The sequence below is a fragment of the Tenrec ecaudatus genome, chromosome 1 (assembly GCF_050624435.1).
Source record: "Tenrec ecaudatus isolate mTenEca1 chromosome 1, mTenEca1.hap1, whole genome shotgun sequence".
NCBI lineage: Eukaryota > Metazoa > Chordata > Mammalia > Afrosoricida > Tenrecidae > Tenrec > Tenrec ecaudatus.
This window is the reverse complement of record NC_134530.1, coordinates 34,674,761-34,694,248: the sequence shown is the minus strand read 5'-3', so window position 1 is coordinate 34,694,248 and position 19,488 is coordinate 34,674,761. Positions and strand designations below refer to the sequence as shown.

At 49.6% G+C, this 19,488-nt stretch overlaps 1 protein-coding gene across 1 annotated transcript in view; it reads right to left on the bottom strand.

The window, feature by feature from the left end:
* Nucleotides 1-19,488, bottom strand: part of PEX14 (peroxisomal biogenesis factor 14) — a 145,566-nt gene that overhangs the window by 11,456 nt on the left and 114,622 nt on the right. The gene's annotated exons all lie outside the window — the stretch shown is intronic.

The window sequence follows — 19,488 nt, the reverse complement described above, 5'->3', positions numbered from 1 at the left end:
GGAAAGCCACGGCGGGCGGACTCTGAGCTGAGACAGACCCTCGCCTGCCTCTCCCCAGCCCCACTCCTCTGGGGGGCTGCCGCTTCCCTTCTCACCATGCTGCACAGGCCCCACATTATCGAGGCTAGGGCACAGAGTGGGTGCTCTAGCGTAGAAATAAAGAACAGGCAGTGAACACTCTGTTTATGAAAACAGCACAATTTCAGCTTGAACTCAGACAAGTAGGCACGCCCACCCTGGCTCCCCACTGCACTCCCACCCTCACTAACCCATGGATCCAATGAGGCTTCCTCTGCCCACGGTCAAGTCCAGCATGGTCTCTGGGTGGGGCACAGAGCTAACAGGTTGGGCTGCTAATCCAAAGATGGAGGTTTGGGTCTGCCCCGAGGTGACCTGGAAGAGAGGGCTGATGATCTACTTGGGAAAACTCAGCCCATGCAAATGCCGTGGGCCCAGGTCTACTCTGATAAACACGGGCCACCAAGAGGTGGCCTCAACTGATGGCCACAGACGATGAAACACAGACCACTTGACTGGAGGCGGCAGGGCTCTGCTAGACCCCCAGTACCCAGAAACAACAATGTCTTTTATGTGAACTCAGAGTCACCCTGTCCAAGGCACACCCCCACAGGCACCAGTGGCTAGCCAGCCGTATGGCCCAGTCCTTCACTGTCACCTTGGTCAGGCATGGAGCTGCATCACCTTGTACTCCAGGGACTGCCACTAGGCTTCAGGTGCAGCAAGGTCAGGGGGAAAATTCCTCCTCCTCCCTCCGAAAGCAGGGCTCCCCCAGAACTTGCCGCCTGCCCAGGACGCCATCAAGGAGCACAAAGGCCCAGATGTCAGGGGCGCCGCCGCCACGTGCAGGACTGGAGATGTCCCACGACGTCTTAACTCCTGCACGGAGCCCTAACCGCGCCAACACGACTTGCTGTCTTTGGCTCTATCTCCACCAGCCAGGAAATTCTCACCCACCAAGTGTCAACAGGTGCCATCAGGTCAAGACACAGGCACAGGACTAGGTATCGACCACACAACACAGCAAGGCTGCATTCAACACCCCAAGTCATGGGCTGCACAGCTCAGCAAAGGTGCTCCCCTGCAGCCAGGAGAGGAGGTGGTCATGGCCTCATCCTGCGGGGACAAAACGCACCTTGGGGATGAGCTAGCTGACAACAGTGGGGGCACCCTCACGTCCTTGGTGCCCAGGGCCATGGCAGTGGCAGGAACTAGCCAAGGCTGGCTATGTCCCCTCCAGGTGGGCGTCACCGCTCCATCACAGTAATGCAAGCTAGCTTCTCACTTCAGTCGGGCCGCTTACCTCGCAAGGCCCTCAGACCCACCAGGGTCGCCCTCGGGGAGGGGCTGGAACGAAGCCTGGTTGCCGATTCAGTGCTCGCTGTAGCAAAGTCGCCAGGCCAAGCGCACCAAGGAAGCAGGGACCAGAGGAAGAGGACCGGCCACCCCAAGCAGAGGGCAGCAGTCAGAGGAGGTCCGCGTGGCATGCAGCCTGCCAGGCAAAAAGGCGGCACAGTGGCCCACAGCAGTCACGGCTGTCACGGGAAGTCCCGCGAAGGGCAATCCACCTGCTTCTCCCGCTGCTGGCACGCTGGCAGCAGTGGCATCTACAGGCAGAAAGGACACAGAGGCCGAGCCACTCCACAGACTTAAAAATATGAGCTCCAACTAGGTGGCGGAGAATGCGGAGGAGTCCACGAATAGAACTGAGCTTATATGGGCAACTGATTTTTCACAAAGGGGCCGGGGTAATTCTACGGGGACAAGGTCACCTTGTCAACAAGTGGACATCCCAATAGGGAAGGGAGAAGCCAAGAACCTTGACCCCCACTTCACACCGCACACAACTGCACAAAAACAGCAAAGGGGCAAAGCTTCTAAAAGAAAGCACTGAGGGCGTAAAGCGCACGAAGCATAACAGGGGGAGAGGATCGAGTGAGTGTCACCAAAACTTAACTTTTGCTTTCCAAAACACCGTCAACTCGTGGTTGACAACTGGGGTGACTGGCATACGAACTCATCAAGGGCATGTTCGCCAAGCACTGCCTGGGGTCTTGGCAGCTTGCGATGGCCATCTAAGCTCTAACTGCTGGTCTCTGCTTGCGTGGGCGAACGAGAAAGAGGAGGGAAGCAGACTCAGAGAGACCAATCAGCTACAGGAGCCGGCCTCAGCTTAGGCCTGCCACCACCGCGGATGGGTCCAATCAGGGCACCATAAGCGGTCCAGAGAGCACTGCAGTCAGAAGGAAGGAAGCTCAATTCGCCAGAAACAGGCCAGACTGACTGGACTGGTTGAGACCCAAAGCTACTGCCCTGAACTGCCTTTAATTCAGTGCTGGAAAGGAGCTTAGAGGTGACGCTTCCTAAATCAGACAGTGTCGCCCCTGAGGGATACTGTGCTCCTCTGAAAAATCATCCTCAGTCCAGGAGTCACCGTCCCCCTAAAGCAAAGGTGGGAAGGCAGGGGGAGCCGAGGAAGCTCAAGGTAAAGAGCCAAAACAGCCAGAAGAAAAGTAACGAGACTGTGAACACGGTGAGAAGTCAAAGCAATGCCACAGAACAGCATTTGCTCAGCTAGAAAGTGTGCAGTGGAAACCCGACTGGCTGTGGACACCTTCGCCAAAAGCACACTGAAGTATAATTTAACGATAAATGAGTAAAAGGTAGGTTTCCAGGCTTCAGCCAGGCTTTCTGCATCACAATCTCTCACTGCCTGGTACAGGGAGCATACACACTTGTGTGTACGTCATTCATTCATTCATATAAAATTCACATAAGACTATTTTAACCATTAAAGAAGGGGGGAAAGCTGTTAAGAACACAAAAAAGCAAGCCACAGACTGCAAGGAGATAGTTGCAAAATAAAACCTGATAAAGGATGTGTACTATAGATGCATAAAGAACTCTTACAAATCAACTTTAAAAAAAAAAGCTGATTACTGAAAGGGGGAAAAGATTGGAAGATGGCCCACAAAAATAAATGAGTGGCCATGGTGCTCGGCTATGAAAAGATATAGTGTCTGGGGTCTTAAAGGCTTGAAGGCAAACAAGCGGCCATCTAGCTCGGAAGCAACAAAGCCCACAGAGAAGAAACACACAAGCTTGTGTGAACACGAGATGTTGAAGGGATCAGGTAGCAGACATTAAAGGACAAAAACCATCATTGTGTGACCACATTCCCCACATAAATGCTGAAGACAAATGTGTGCATAAGTAAGTGTGGCGAAGAAGGCTGATGGTGCCCGGCTATCGAGAAATATAGCGTCTGGGGACTTAAAGGCTTGAAAGTAAACAAGCGGCCATCTATCCCAGAAACAAGGAAGCCTACATGGAAGCAGCATACCAACATGTGTGATCATGAAGGGCCGAGGGGACCAGGTTTCAAGCACCAAAGGTGAGGGGGGTGGGAATCATGTCATCATGAATGAGGGGAGCGCGTGATGGGGACCCAAAGCCCATCTGTAGACAACTGGACACCCCTTGCGGAGGGGTAGTGGGGAGGAGATGAGTCACTCAGGGTTCAGTGCAGCAACAATGAAACTCACAACCTTCCTCTAGTTCTTAAGCGCTTCCTCCCCCCAACTATCATGACCCCAATTCTACCTGCAAACCTGGTTAGACCAGAGAATGCACAGCGGTATAGATGAGAACTGGAAACACAGGGAATCTAGGGCAGATGAACCCCTCAGGACCAGCGGTGAGAGTGGTGATACCGGGAGGGAAGGTGGGGTAGAAAGGGGGAGCCAATCACAAGGCTCTACATATAACCTCCTCTCTGGGGGATGGGCAACAGAAAGGTGGGTGAAGGGTAACACCCAGCAGTGTAAGATACTATAAAATAATAATAATTTATAAATTATTAAGGGTTCATGAGGGAGGGGGTAATGGGGAGGGAGGGGGAGGGAGGGGGAGGGAAAAAAGGAAAATGAGGAGCTGATTCCAGGAACCCAAGCGGAAAGCGAACTTTGAGAATGATGAGGGCAACAAATGTATGAGTGCGCTTTACACAATTGAGGTATGTATGGATTGTGATAAGAGTTGTATGAGCCCCAATAAAATGATTTAAAACAAATAAATAAATGAGTGGCCAATACAAAAAGCATATGAAGATACGCTTAATACCATGAATCGTTAGGAAAATCTAAATTGAAATAACAATGAGATTCTCCAATGTGCACCCTGGAATGTCCGAGCTAGAGATCTGGGAAAAGCAAGCACGGGTAAGGGGCAGGGAACAACAGGAACTGCCTCTCCCTGCTGATGGGCATGGAAAATGATCTACACATTTTGGGGAACGGTTGAACAGTTTAATGCTTATAACGTTAAACATCTTCCACTCAAGAGAAAGGAAAGCGTATCTCCACACAAATGTTCACAGCAGCGTCATTCATGATAGCACATGACAGAGGCCACCCCAAGAGACGGTCAGCAAGTGACTGATAAACAGAGCGGGGGAGGGCCATGCAAGTGGAGGAGCCAGCACGGCGGCCGGGTGGCCAAGTCCCCGCCTCGCCTGTTTTCACACAGCCATGAGCAAAGAATGCCTTTCACATCGTAAAGGACTGATGGGAGAACGAACGGAGGAGGAGAACAGGTGACAGAGACTGTACGTGTCTGAGACACTTCCCATTTGAACAGTGACAGGAAAAGCTTACCAATCCCCTATTTGCTCAGCAAAAGGAAAGGGATACATTTCTCCCACATACCTTTTAGAGTTTTCTTTTACTGTTGTAAAATATGTACCAGTATAGGTCAATTCAACATTTTATGTTTATAGTTCAATGAGTATACACTTACATCACCATATTTTCATATACGTGCACCCACATAAACGACGCGCACACATGCAATGCGCACAGAATGGCAGGCACGGAGGCTGCACGGTGCACAACACTGTTGACGTGCGCGTTAATGGTGTAGACAATGTTGTGGGTGTGCTGATGGCCATCACCGGTGCGCACTGCCACCTTTTCCATCACGACAAACAGACGCTCCAGACTTCTTCACTGACTCCCTCCTCCCCCTTTCCTCCTGCCGGGTGGTCACTGAGAAACTTTGGTTTCTAGAAATTTGTCTGTTGGACACATTTCATAAAAGTAGGATCACACATGCACTCTGTCCTTTTGTGACTGAGTGACTTCATTCTGCATAATATTTTCAACACTCGCCTATGTTGTAACATGTATATAAGAACTTCATTTCTCTTTATGGTGAGTAATAGGAACGAATTCTTGATAAATATACAACACACTGACGAATCCCAAAAGCAGCATGCTACGTGAAAGAAACCAGACCCCAAAGACCACCTGCTGTAGGATTCTACTGATAGGCAATGTTAGAAGGCAGAACTAGAGAGACAGTCGGGTGACTGGGGGTTGTTGAACGCAAAGGTGGGGAGGAGGGTGCCGTGAGAGGCTCCAAGAAAGCTGTGGAAGTGCGGGGGCAATGTTCTCTCTACCAGTGCGGGTAACACGAGTGGACGAATTTGTTAAAACTCATCAGAGCGGACATTTGTAATTGGTCAAATCCTCTTGTAGGGAAATCATACTTGAGGGAAACCAAAGTATTCAGAGGAATCCAGACCTCGGAACTCCTTAAGATAGCTCCCTAGGAGAAATGAACACACGTCCACACAGACACGGACACAGAGGTTCTCAGCAGGATCACGCACACCGCTCCACACCGGATAGAACCGGGAGCATGGAGGGGGAAAGTGGTATGCGCATACAACGGCATACTAGACGCAATTAAAAAGCATGAGGAACTGATGCGTTCTGAGTCTCACAGGTGAACCTCAGAACACGCCATGCTAAGTGAAAGAAGCCAACAGACAGAAACGCGCACATTTTAAGCCTCCCTTTGGCTAAATCTCCAGAAACGGCAGATGCTTCGTGGCAGAGCAGAGCAGTGGCTTTCTGGGACGGGAGCTGAGAACGGGGTGACGAGCCTGGGCAGGAGCAGCCTCGTTGGGAAATGAAAATCTCTACAGCTCATTTATGGTGACAGCCGCATTCCTTGGTAAAGTCACTAAAAATCATTGAGTTGTACATTTGAAAAGGCTGCATTTTATGATATGTAAAATATCTTTCAATAAAACAGTTTGAAAATAATAATGTATTTTAAGAGTCTAAGAAAAAAACCCAGGCGAAAATGGTCAACTTGGTTTTGCTTTATTTTCCATGAGGGAAACAAGAACCGCAATGGTGATGGGATCGTCTTTTTCTATGGCAGCGCGGGCAGGGCGGGCAGGGGCACACAGGAACCCTGGCCTTCACCTCACACCACACACACAGCTGAAAAGCAGCGGACGAAGGCCCGCAGGTCTAAACAAACAGGTGGGCACTATAAAACTTGTAGGACAAATTATTTGTGCCCTCTGTGTCTTACACAGGATGTAAAGCATACGTCATGAAGGGGAAATCTTACAAAGGAGGGGGAAAGCAAAAGAAAAAGAAATGGGTAGCGGGGGCACAGGGCACTAACCCACCCAAGGGGAGGGTATTGCTTATATCTCCACAGGGAAAGGGGGACCAGACTTCAACCCAGGGCTCCAAGATGTGAATGCAACATGCCGGCATGGAGCAGGGAACCTGTGGAGAGGTCTGAGGGGCTGGCCCCAATCCCAACTACGTGGACACCTGCCCCTCCCCTCAGAATTCACTTCAGAGGACAGCACTGAAGCTGCAGCTCAGGGAGAGGGACATGTCTGATCAGAGCACATGGGAACAAATCAAGGGGGAGGAGGAGAGAGTGGAGCATATCCTGGCCCACCAACCGTTGAGGATGTTATTCCCACTAGGAACAGCCAGTCCACAGAGAGGATCACATGGCCGGCCCCACTATGAGACACAAGATCCCTCACTGACCCATAGTCCTACAGGGGACAACACTGGAGACACAGTGTGGGCATGGCACCCGATCTGCTCCCACCACACCAAGGCAAAACACTAAGGGCGTGCAACAGAACAGCAAGAGGAACAGAGCAACAAAGTCCCCAGGGAATACCAAAAGTAGACTTTGGGGTCAGGGCTTGGCACCACAACAGACTCGAACGGGAAACACTTCTAAAGGCCAACAAACAGTCCTTGAACTAACGACAGGCTTTTCTTCTTTGTTGTTTTTTGTTTGTTTTTTTCTTTTTTTTAATCATTTTATTAGGGGCTCGCTCGGACAACTCTTATCACAATCCATACATCATACATCAATTGTGTAAAGCACATTTTCACATTCATTGCCCTCATCATTCTCAAAATATTTGTTCTCCACTTAAGCCCCTGGCATCAGGTCCTCATTCCCCCTCTCCCCCTTCCCTCCCCCATCCCTCCCCCATCCCTCATGAATACTTGAAAATTTGTAAATTATTATTTTGTCATATCTTGCCCTTTTTATTGGCTTTTTGTTGTTGTTGATGTTTTGTTTTCTTTTGTCGATTTGTTTTGCTGTCTTGTTTCTGTGCGTGTTATTATCTCCGCAGGTCTGTCTAAATAAGATAGGCTGGATGAAAAATCTGGAGAAAACAATGGGACTGACAATTCAGGGGCCACATGGGAAAGGAGGATGTGGGTGGGCAAGGAAGTAGTGTTAACAAACCCAGGGACAAGGGAACAACAAGTGACCCAACTCGGTGGTGAGGAGGGTGTAGGAGGCTTGGTAGGGCGTGATCAAGGGTAATGTAACCAAAAAGAATTACTGAAACCCAAATGAAGGCTGAGCATGATAGTGGGAAAAGAGAAAAGTCAAAGGAAATAGAGGAAAGAGCTAGGAGGCAAAAGGGCATTTATAGAGGTCTAAATGAAGGCATGTACATATGTAAATATATTTATATGATAGGGAAATAGATTTATGTGTATATATTTATAGGTTTAATATTAAGATAGCAGAAGGACATTGGGCCTCCACTCAAGTACTCCCTCAATGCAAGAATACTTTGTTCTATTAAACTGGCATTCCATGATGCTCACCTTCCTAACAGAATTGCTGAAGACAAAGCGGGTAAATAAGCGAATGTAGTGAAGAAAGCTGATGGAGCCCGACTATCAAAAGATATAGCATCGTGCCCGGCTATCAAAAGAGATAGTGTCTGGGGTCTTAAAGGCTTGAAGGTGAACAAGCGGTCATCTAGCTCAGAAGCAAAAAAGCCCACATAGAAGAAGCACACCAGCCAGTGTGATCACGAGGTGCCAAAGGGACCAGGTATAAGGCATCATGCAAAAAAAAAAAAACCAAACATAGATATATGTATATATATATGTGTGTGTGTGTATATATATATATATATATATATATATATATATATATATATACATACATACATATATACACACCATGTTGAATGAAGGGGGAAGTGCAGAGTGGAGACCCAAGGCAAAAGTGAAGGCCACTGGAGATCCCCTCATAGAGGGGTTTAGGAGAGGAGATGGGTTAATTAGGGTGTGAGGTAGTACCGATGAAGAACACAGCTTTCCCCCAGATCCTGGATGCTTCCTCCCTGCTACTATCATGATCCGAATTCTACCTTGCAGGGCTAGATAGGGCAGAGGTTGTACACTGGTACATATGGGGGCTGGAGGCATAGGGAATCCAGGGTGGATGATACCTTCAGGACCAAGGGTGTGAGGGGCGATGCTGGGAGAGTGGAGGGTGAGTGGGTTGGAAAGGGGGAACTGATTACAAGGATCCACATGTGACCTCCTCCCTGGGAGATGGACGGCAGAGAAGGGGGGGAAGGGAGACTCCAGATAGGGCAAGAAATGACAAAATAACAATGCATAAATTACCAAGGGCACATGAGGGAGTGGGGAGGGAGGGGGAAAAAAGAGGACCTGGTGCAAAGGGCTTAAGTGGAGAGCAAATGCTTTGAGAATGATTGGGGCAGGAAAGGTGCAGATGTGCTTTATACAATTGATGTATGTATATGTACGGATTGTGGTAAGAGTTGTATGAGCCCCTAATAAAATGTTAAAAAATTATATAGCATCTAGGGTCTTAAAGACTTGAAGGTAAACTGGTGGCCATCTAGCTCAGAAGCAACAAAGCCCACATGGAAGAAGCACACCAGCCTGTGTGATCATGAGGTGTCAAAGGGATCAGTTATCTGGCATCAAAGAACAAAAAAATCATATCATTGTGTGCTCACCTTCACAATACAATTGCTAAAGACAAATGGGTACATAAGCAAATGTGGTGAAGAAAGCTGGTGGTGCTTGGTTATCAAAAGATATAGCGTCTGGGGTCTTAAAGGCTTGAAGGTAAACAAGCGGCCATCTAGCTCAGAAGCAACAAAGGCCACATGGAAGAAGCACACCAGCCTGTGTGATCACAAGGTGTCGAAGGGATCAGTTATCAGGCATCAAAGAACTAAAAATCATATCATTGTGAAAGAGGGGGAGTATGGAGTGGGGACCCAAAGCCCATCTGTAGGGAACTGGACACCCCCTTATGGAAGGGTCTCGAGGAGGAAACGAGCCTGTCAGGGTGCAATGTAGCAAAGATGAAATATACAACTTTCCTCTAGTTCTTAAATGCTTCCTCTCCCCCCCCCCACCCCACTATCATGATCCCAATTCTACCTTACAAATCTGGCTAGACCAGAGGATGTACACTGGTACAGATAGGAACTGGAATCACAGAGAATCCAGGACAGATGATCCCTTCAGGACCAGTGGTGAGAGTGGCGATATTGGGAGAGTGGAGGGAGGGTGGGATGGAAAGGGGAAACCAATTACAAGGATCTACATGTGACCTCCTCCCTGGGGGACGGACAACAGAAAAGTGGTTGAAGAGAGATGTCGGACAGTGTAAGATATGACAAAATAATAATTTATAAATTATCAAGGGTTCATGAGGGAGGGGGGAAGCAGGGAGGGAGGGGGGGAATGAGGAACTGATGCCAGGGGCTTAAGTGGAGAGCAAATGTTTTGAGAATGATGAGGGCAATGAATGGACAAATGTACTTGACACAATGGATGTATACATGGATTGTGATAAGAGTTGTATGAGTGCCCAATAAGATGCTTAAAAATAAAGTAATTAAAAAAAAAGAAGGGAAACTTGATAAAGCCAATTATCATTAAACCTAAACCTTTTTGCTTACTTGGAAGATTCCAGAGAGTGCCCCAGACCGAGGGGCAGGGGGACAATTCAAAAAAGGAGGGCGGGAAGAACCGTCATCGGTGTCGCTGAACTGTGCGTGTAGAAGTGGGTGAAGTGGGGCATGTTTTGCTGTGTATGTTCTGTTCCCAACAACAAAACAACATTTAAGAATAGACAGCTGCACGGCGCGTTTTGCTTTTCAAAGGACAATGTAAAGAAAACAAGAAAGAGCAAGCTGCAGACGGGGAGAAACATACTGATCTGTTAACAGAGAGAGCTCCTACACAAAACAGACAGATGACAACTGAAAAATGGACAAAAGACTGGAACAGCCACGCCTCAAAAGATGACAGGGCAACAGGCGGCAAGTGCATGAAGAATGCGCGACATTGTTAGTCGTCGCAAAAAACGCCAGGCGACAGGACAGCGACATGCACCAAAGCAAGCCACCGCTCATGAGGGGATGCAGACCCCAGGAGAGCTTCCAGGACAGGGGAGATGTGCCCCACTGGGTTTCTTGACTCCAGCAGACCGCCCATCTCTCTCCGCAGGAGCGGCGCGTTCAGCACGCCGGCCTCCCCGCGAGCTGCCCCATGCTTACCCCCGGGCTCCTCCACATACCGCCCCCGTCTGAAAACTGCTGGGAGTGCGAAGGCCGAGCAAACTGAGTGTGAGTGCGGGCACGGGGCAATTACAACTCACCTCGGCTGGTAGCAACGTCAGAGGGGACACGCCACGTCTTTGGAAAGCAGGCAGTTTTCTCAGTAGGTTAAATATGCGTTTGACACACATGTAACTCAGCAATCCCACTTCTAGGTATTTGCCCAAGAGAAATGAAAACGCGTTTAAATGAAGGTGCGCACACACCTGGTGCCAAGTCCTTCAGCCGGAGGCTGGGAAAGCACCTGCGGCACATCTGGACAAAGGACTGCCCCTCACGGGCACCAAGCACGTGCCTGAGTCCACAGGGTAAGAGGAGCCAGACCCGAAACAGAGCCCCCATGGCAGGAGCCATTTCTGTGGAACAAGGGCTCCCATCGGAAGCTACAGAGAGCCGGGCGCTGGGCGCTGGGCGCTCGGGCGCTGGGATGGGAAGGAGGGCTGGAAGTGGGGCGCGAGAGAGCCTTGTGCCTAAGGCAGTGCTGGTTACCTGGGGCGCACACTGGTGAGAACTCGAATGGCATGACCACAATGGATGCATTTTATTTATGTCGGCCATCCCTCAACAAAGGTGATTTAAAAACTTAAAACCGTACATGATCCAACTATTGAATTGCTGTGATATGTGGGTTATGTGCCAATAAAACTGTCTTAAAAATTGAAATAGTCTGTGCAGAATTTTGAAAAATAAATTTTAAAACGTAAGCTAAAAGAAGTCAGCAGTGACTGAGAATAAAATCCAGCAGTGTGCGTTTGACTCTTTTCCTCCCTCTCCTAAGTGAGAAGCGAGGAGAGACAAGAGAGCCCACACGTCGAATCCAGTACTTTAATGCACCTGTATTTGGTCCGTATGAGAGACCACCATCCCACTCACAGTGACCCTGCTGGGAACCCCAACCCCGCATCACCCCCTCTCTACTCCACGACCCCCCAGTGGAAACCACTCTGCCATGCTGTGTGCCTTTGTTCTGACTCGGCTTTGCTGGAAGTTCTGGTCCCCTGGGATAAGGACCACACGTCTCAATGTCCCATTGGCACAGAATGCGGACACTCGCTCTGTTCCCTCCTTCCGCCGCGCACACCAGGCAGGTGGGGCTGGGTTCCACCACACCACACACCCTCTTCACACAGCAGAGGAATGTGCTCTCCTCCCAGGGGTTCTCAACCTGCCTTTCATACAGTTCCTCTTGTGGGGGTGACCCCCCAACCAGAAAAGTATGCTCGTTGCTACTTCATCACTGTTATTTTGCTACTGCTATGCACCGGGCGACCCCTGTGAAGGGGTCGTTCGAACCCCACGGGGCCGTGACCCACGGGTTGAAAAATGCTATCTGACTCTGTTCACCCCACTGGTACACTGGGCTCTTTTACTGGTGGAGAATCTTGTAAGATGAAGACAGGCTGCACTGCCAGCCCAGTCACAACCCAAACCACCCTCACCTCCAAAGGCTCTCTCTGTGGCCGAGGAAGCCCCGGCAGCCATGTCCACTTCTTTCCCGGGACGTGTGGCCTCTTCAGAGTCCACCGAGAGCACGGATTCGGCACATCATCAAGTGTAACGGAGCAAACACAGTGGGCGGGGTTCTTGTCCTCAAAACACTGCCAATCTAAATCAACAACGGAGGAGAAACAAGAGGGGGAAAACAACCAACCAAAAAATCTACTGTGGCTGTTACATAATCTCTGTCAACTTGTGAAGGGGTGGGGTCTAGCCTGTCAATCAGGTCACCGCAGCTTGATGACCTCATTTTGGAGGCATGAAGGAGATAAATAGCTCGCTGGAGGCCAAACCCACACTCACTCTCCACTTTGTCTTCCTGGTGACAAGACACATAGAGCTATGCCCTCTCCTTTCAGCCACAGGTCCGGACGTGACTGACTAACCCAAATGCCCGGTTCAAGTCCCGCTCCCCCATAAGGCCTGGTCTACAGACTAACACTGTGGAGACATCCTCTGCCCCGAGAGTGAGTCTCAATGCTGTCAACGTTCTCCCCGAACAGGGTGTCTTCTCTGCTCCCCCGTGCATTGAGCTTCCTTCCCTCTAGGACTCAATGCTGGTCCCAAAGGCAGAGCCTGTCTTCTCCTCCTGCTGCAGCCTTCCTCCCCAGGCCTGCCTGCCCGCCAAGCCTGCAGATGGGCTCCCCAATGTCATGGTATTCCACAGCACCCTTCCAACCCTCAAGGGCACTTCTAACAACCTCTATCCATTCACCACACGTTCCTACAACACCTGCTAGCTAAGCCAGAGCCTCAGGCCGTCAAGATTTTTTAGAGCCTCTGAGTTCAAGGAACCCACAGTTTAATAGGGGAGACACTGACTGGAACATTTCAGCAGAGTGGGGGTGGAGGGGGATTGAAGCAAGCAGGATCTCATCCTTGTCAGAGTGGAGACCCCCGAAAAACCCCAACTTGAAGAACAACGAAGTGGCTGGCAAGGGGAGGACAGAGAGGGTGCCACTAGCAGGACACCTGGACTGAGGTCCAGCATAGTTTAGGGCATCTCCCCATTTCCCTGATCATTCGCTCAGATGGCACAAATACTTTTAACATTAGTCTACGAATAACACGCAGTCCCTGATGGCGCCAACAGGTAAGTGCCCCAGTGCTAGCTGAGAGGCTGGTGGTCAGAGCCCACCCAGGGACACCTGGGAAGACAGACTTGACCATCTGCTTCTCCATGGGCTCAGCCTCAGAAACCCGACAGCGCGGTTCTGCCCTGCACACAAGGTCTTCAGGAAGTAGACACAGCTCAATGGCAACCATCCCCAGAAGCAATGATGGTGCGGCACAGAAACGATCAGTCCAGCGGGCTAACGAACCACAGACTCTCCTCTCTACAAGCCTGCGACCAGAAGAGCAAGGTGGTGCCCTTGCCCGGAAAAGGATCACTGTAGCTGCAAGAGTGGGGCAGAACTTAAATCCATAAAAGAGACCGGGGTCATAGGTCCTCGAGACCCCTCTCCCACCCCAAGACCATGGCCCAAATCACCCTTCGCGTCTGGAACTAAGCCCACACCCAGGTAGCATAACCGGCCATTTAAGATCACGAGTACAGATGGCTGGGAAAGCAGGAATGGAAACAGGGAACACTGGGAGAAAGTGGGATAAGTGATGATACATTGAGGGGAATCAAGTGGATGAGATGAATCAAATTGTGAATAAATTAAAATAATCTTTAAAAAGAATTAAGAACTGTATGTTAATCTGGGTAGACTAGAGAAACAAATTTATAGACACTCATATGTATATAAAATAGAGGCTTATATACAAGAGCAATTGAATATTGAGAAAATGTCCCAGCCCAGATCAAGCTCTTAAGTCCAAAATTAGCCCATATGTCCGATACCAATCTATAAATTCCTCTTCAGACTCATAAAACACATGCAATGATGCTAAATGCAGGAAGATCACAGGCCAGTGGGTTGACAGTCTTGTGGATCCAGTGGCGTTGTAAGCATCTCGGCACTGGCCAGTCTCTCCAGCTCCAGAGGTCTGGTTGTATCAGGGTAGGTCCATGTGGCTTCTCAAGCTCCCAGGGCGTACCACCACGTGTCTTGTCATGGAGCATCTCCCAAGGCGTGAGCCAAAAGAGAGAATCTCTCCCGCCTCCAAGGAGGAAATCTAGGAATTCACAGAAATCTCAGGAGAAGGCCAGGCCCGCACAGAGGCTTCACTGGCTAAGATCTGATTGACGGACTAGACTCCACCCCTTCCCTCTTAATCTTCTCAAGTCCCAAATTGACGCCAGGTTATGTAACTACCACAAGCAGTAAGAACCCCCAATACAATAATCTTTTAGGAAAAAAACATCATGAACAAATTGCTGAGCCTAAACTTGGGGTCTGCCCTGCAAATCTTCACCTAAATCACAATGGAAAAAATAAAAAAGAATGGTCAAATAGGTAATATGCTCTCAAAATTACATATTTCAAAGCAAGAACTCAATCTGTTCTTGAGCGCTCTCTCCAACCATCTCTTTGGACACCCCCATCCCACGTACCAGCAACGCCAACCACCTCGAAGCTTCCCAAACTCACCACACAGTTTCACTTCCAAGTGCCTTTATCCTAGCCTGGTCACTGAGCCACTCTGCCTTCCAGCGCTCCTGAATACTTCCCAGGCACTGAAGCTGCCTCTGGTGCCCCAGCATCCTTCCCTGCTCATCCCTCGGTGCACTGCTTTGGCTGCTCAGCCAATCTGAGAGGACAATGGGGCCTTAGTCATCCTTTCATCTTCATAGTCGAAAGTGCCTGGTACACGGTGCGTACTCACTGAATACTTACGCAGAGAATTAAGAGGGACCAGGGTATTAAACAGGGCTATAGATGAAACAAATGAAGGAGAAATCTTTCTTTTCTCTCTTTCTCAGAATTTCTACTCAAATGGCGCAGTCTTTCACCACTCACCAATGTTAACATCCTATTTTAAGAAAAAGCAACTGAAGCACAGCAATAGGTCAAACTCTGGAAGAGCCTCAACTCTTTACCTCACTGCTAAGGAGTCCACTTAGGGACTCGTGGCGACACTACCAGGGCAGAGCAGCACTGCTCTGGGGTGTTTCCTAGACGAGACCAGGGTAACGCCTTCCAGGAGCAGGGAGTGGGGCGAAATAGCCGCGCCTAAGGAAAACCATCCGACAAAGTTTACGCTGGCCCTGCCTGCCCCTCACAGTGACTTTGTGGCTTGCCTCTCTGGAGACGCAAATTCAGCATGGAGCACACGGGCCCAGGGAGCACCTGCCAGGACTTGGTTCAGGTCTATGCAGGACCTGCCCGCGCAGCTCCCAAGCTGGACTCCACACTGAAGAAAAGAAAGCCCAAACGAGAACTCTGGACGGTCCCATCTCCTCTTGGATCGGAGCTGCCTTTCCCTGAGGTCTCCTGACTTCCTGTGAAGGCGCGAACACGAGTCTACTCGCGCACCAGCCGACATCAAGCTCCCCCCTGGGTGTCAACCTCCTTCCACGTTCACAAAGCCTTCCCTGACTTCTCAAGCCCACATCCATTCTTCTCTTTTCTGTATTCTTAAGGAATTTCTTGTCTGTATAATTAATTTTGGCATGAAATCATGAATGTCTTATATTATTAGCCTTTTCTTAAGAATTTCTCTTATCTTCCCAAAGAGCCTAGAAGATTCTTAAGGACCAGGATCATGTTCTAATTGCTCACAGGATACTGTACTGAGCAAACAGTGGGAGCCTGATCAGCACCGATCCAGTGAAGTGGCACCACTGTGGTAGGTCTCCAGAGTCTCCTGGACACTGCTTCCATCTTCTGACCCCTCAAGAGCAGCCGTGGTGACAGAGGTGCAGAGGGGACAGCTGCCCCACCCAGGCAGGCCTGCAAATGTGAGGATGAAGACCCAATGGGAGTTCTGGGCTCCTACGGTGCTCTAGCAGAGTACGGTCTCAGCCCCAAATGGGCGCTGGAGCCTTAACCCCTACACCTGGGGCGCGATGTCATGTAGTCATTTCCCACCATGCACTCTAGCGCAAGGTAACCAATCCATTTAGTTCATACAAGCAGGTGTTGTTAGTTGCTACTGAGTCCATCCTGACTGCGTCTTCACAGCAGAACTGCCCCACAGAGTTTCCTTGACTCGTTGTAATACAAGCAGCTCTCGAGGCCTGTTCTTCCACACCAGTGTAGGGTGGGCTCTAAACCTAATCACTTCGGTGTTCTGCATAGTTTAACAGCACTGATGCATGGACACACAGACACATGCCGGGGAAGGCAGGTGCCACGTGAGCACAAGCACCAAGAACACCTGGTGCTGCCAACGCGGCCGAGAACCTGATTTGGACCTTCAGCCCCCAGAACCACAAGAAAGTACATTTCTGGCATTTGTGACCAAGACAGTGACCCCCTGAGATGTGAGTCCCTGGGGCTGAGTCATGGAAGTCTCTTTGCTGGGCATGGACTACCCTTAGAAAGCTAAGAACTAGGGAGGGAGGGAGGGAGGGAGGGAGGGAAGGAAGGAAGGAAGGAAGGAAGGAAGGAAGGAAGGAAGAAAGGAAGGAAGGAAGGAAGGAAGGAAGGAAGGGGCTACTGGGATCTCAATAGAAAGCTGGCAGAAGACACGGGAGCGGTGGCCATAAATCCCTCCTGGGACACAGACAATGCCTCAGTGATAAGCATGCAGATTGCACACCTAGTTCAGAAACTCCCCTGAGTTTGCTTGTAATTAAGGGGGTTAGAAAGGTAAAAAAAATATATAAACCCAATTAATCATTTAAATATTTAAAGTCAGGTTTTTTTCCCCCCTCGCTCCAGGATTAGTCTATTTCATAACGCCAGCGGCAGACAGCCCTGGTTTTTACTGGGGTTCATTTGAGAACATGTTTAAACTAGTCAGATTGAGTGATGCTTCCAGCAACTAATCGCATGTCAAATAAAAGATATTTTATGTAATAAATTACCGCTACAAGTAATTCAAATGTCATTTATCAGTTTTATTATCAGTCAGGCAAAGTCTTGTTTCTCTATATTAATCAAAATCAAGCTTTTTTTTTTTTCCCCCTTTTGCAGCAGTTTTGACACCTCTTGGCAAAAGTACAGGAGTCGAGAGGCAGCGTCGGTGCCGGAGCTGAAAGGAGCCCTGCAGCGGTACCAGCAGAATGAAGCTGCGCAGTGACAACGGAAGCTTCAGGTTCTTAAAGTGAACTCTTGCCATGGTTTTTATGCTGGTGTCAGAGCAGGAAGGAGTCTGTCTCAAAGATGTATTATATGTTAGCGCTGGGAGACTCAACTACTTAAATGTGCAAATGCTCTTTCTCAGTGAGGTCTGGACCTGAGGGTGGTTTAAATGACTGAGCCCCCCACTTCCATCCACCCCCTCACCCCCGCTTTTGGCTCTTTCAGAAAGACTGAGAGCTCAGCCCCTCTACGAAGAGGCGGCAACACGCATGATGTCTGAGGCAGTCTCTGTGACCGCCCAGAGCAGGAAGTTTCCAAGTAGCCGAGAGACCTGTTTGGTATTAAGCCATGGGAGGAAACAGCTGGAGGAGAGCAGATGTGCATCTGAGAAAATTTTGCACCCCAGCTGCCACTGCCTGTCCTCGGCAAATCCCATTAAGCAGCGGCTGGGTCCAGAGACACCACTGAAGAAGAGAGTGTGGGGACTTTGCCGTGGAGTAAAGAGAAACACACCAAGTGTGTTTAGTGACCCAAGAGCAAACACTGCGGCCGGAAATCGCGCCTGCTGGCCAGGGAGGCCAGATGAGTCCCAAGCCAACAAGTGGCTGCTGCCGATGGCTCCGGAGCCCGCATACAAAGCGCGGCACGGACCCCCTGCTTCCCTGGCCCCAGAGGCCATGACACCGTCAATGAGTGTGCTCGCCAGGCAGCGCTGGGTGTGATAAGCTAGAGGGCATGCCATTTGGCCTCAGCCACCCAGCCTGAGAAAAAGAAGGGAGATCTGTGGCAGACAAAGCCGCCCCGCCTGCCCCCCTGAGCAGCTCTGGGAAACGCAGGCCTTGCTGGCAGGCTGACAGAGTCAGCTGTGGCTGGCACTGGCCAGGGGAGAGTAAGACGGCAGCAGCAGGTCATGTGATTGGGGGGAAAGGGGTGTCAAAAGGTAATGAACTCCTCACTTTAAAACACTTCTTTTAAATAGCAAAAACTATTTTGAATCTTTAACATAAAAGGTGTGAGCTATACAATTAAAATGAGGGCAATTATTGTATCGAAGGCATTTTGAAGACAACAGATTCAGGGATGAAATAAATAAAATTGCACTATTTCCCATGGCTTTGGGTTTCATGTTTTCTTTGTGTGTGTGAGAGAGACTTTCGAGAAGTGATTGAAAGGGGGCGTCCGACAATATTTTGAAGGTGTGCATGTCTCACTGTCATCGAGCCAATTCTGACTCAGAGAGAGCCTATGGGTAGAGCTGCCCTGTAGGTTGCTGAGACTGTAAAATTTTCCAGGGGTAGAAAACCTCATCTTTCTCCCAAGGAGCAGATGGTGGTTTTGAACTGCTGACCTTGTGCTTAGCAGCCCAATGCGTAACTACTACACCACCTGGTGTGAACTTTATACCTAAAGTAGTCTTCATTTGAAAGCAAAATCCCTCAGGGGCCACAGTCTCAGGTAATAGTAAGAATCAGCATTCAAAAGGGCTCTCTCTATTTCAATGGGATATTCTTGAACTGAGTCCCACTACATGCGCTCTTGGACACGGATGGGGCAGTTCAAGTCTATCTATAGGACTGCCGTAAGTTGGCATCAACTGAGCGGCCTTGAGTGTTTTCTAGCCAGGGCTTGGAAGGGAGAGAAGGAATGAGGGGGAAAGAGGGCTGGGAGGAAAGGCCAACCTAAACTGACTAATATTAACTTGAAGGAGTAAAATTCCGAGAGAAGTTTATTTCAGTGCGCAAAGCAGAGTGTGCCCATGGTCTCCTGAGGGGAAAGAGGGACATTCAAGTGCGCTGACCTAAGAGGATGGAAGCAGGACCGATGAATGCAGGGACCCAAAATATTGGAAACAGCCCAAGGAAACTCACTTATTCTGGTCCCTGGTCCTGGTTTAAACACTTTGTCGCATACTTGGAAAGTCTGCATAGAAGAGGCTTAGGGCTGTCACCTCCTAATGGAAACACCCAAAGCCCTTTCGGGGAGTCCTCGTTTCTCTCGGGCTCGCCGCCTTTGAGAGCCCGGACACGTTGCTCTGGGACCACAGCCCCGACTCCCGCTGAGGCTGACCAGGGAGCGGGAGAG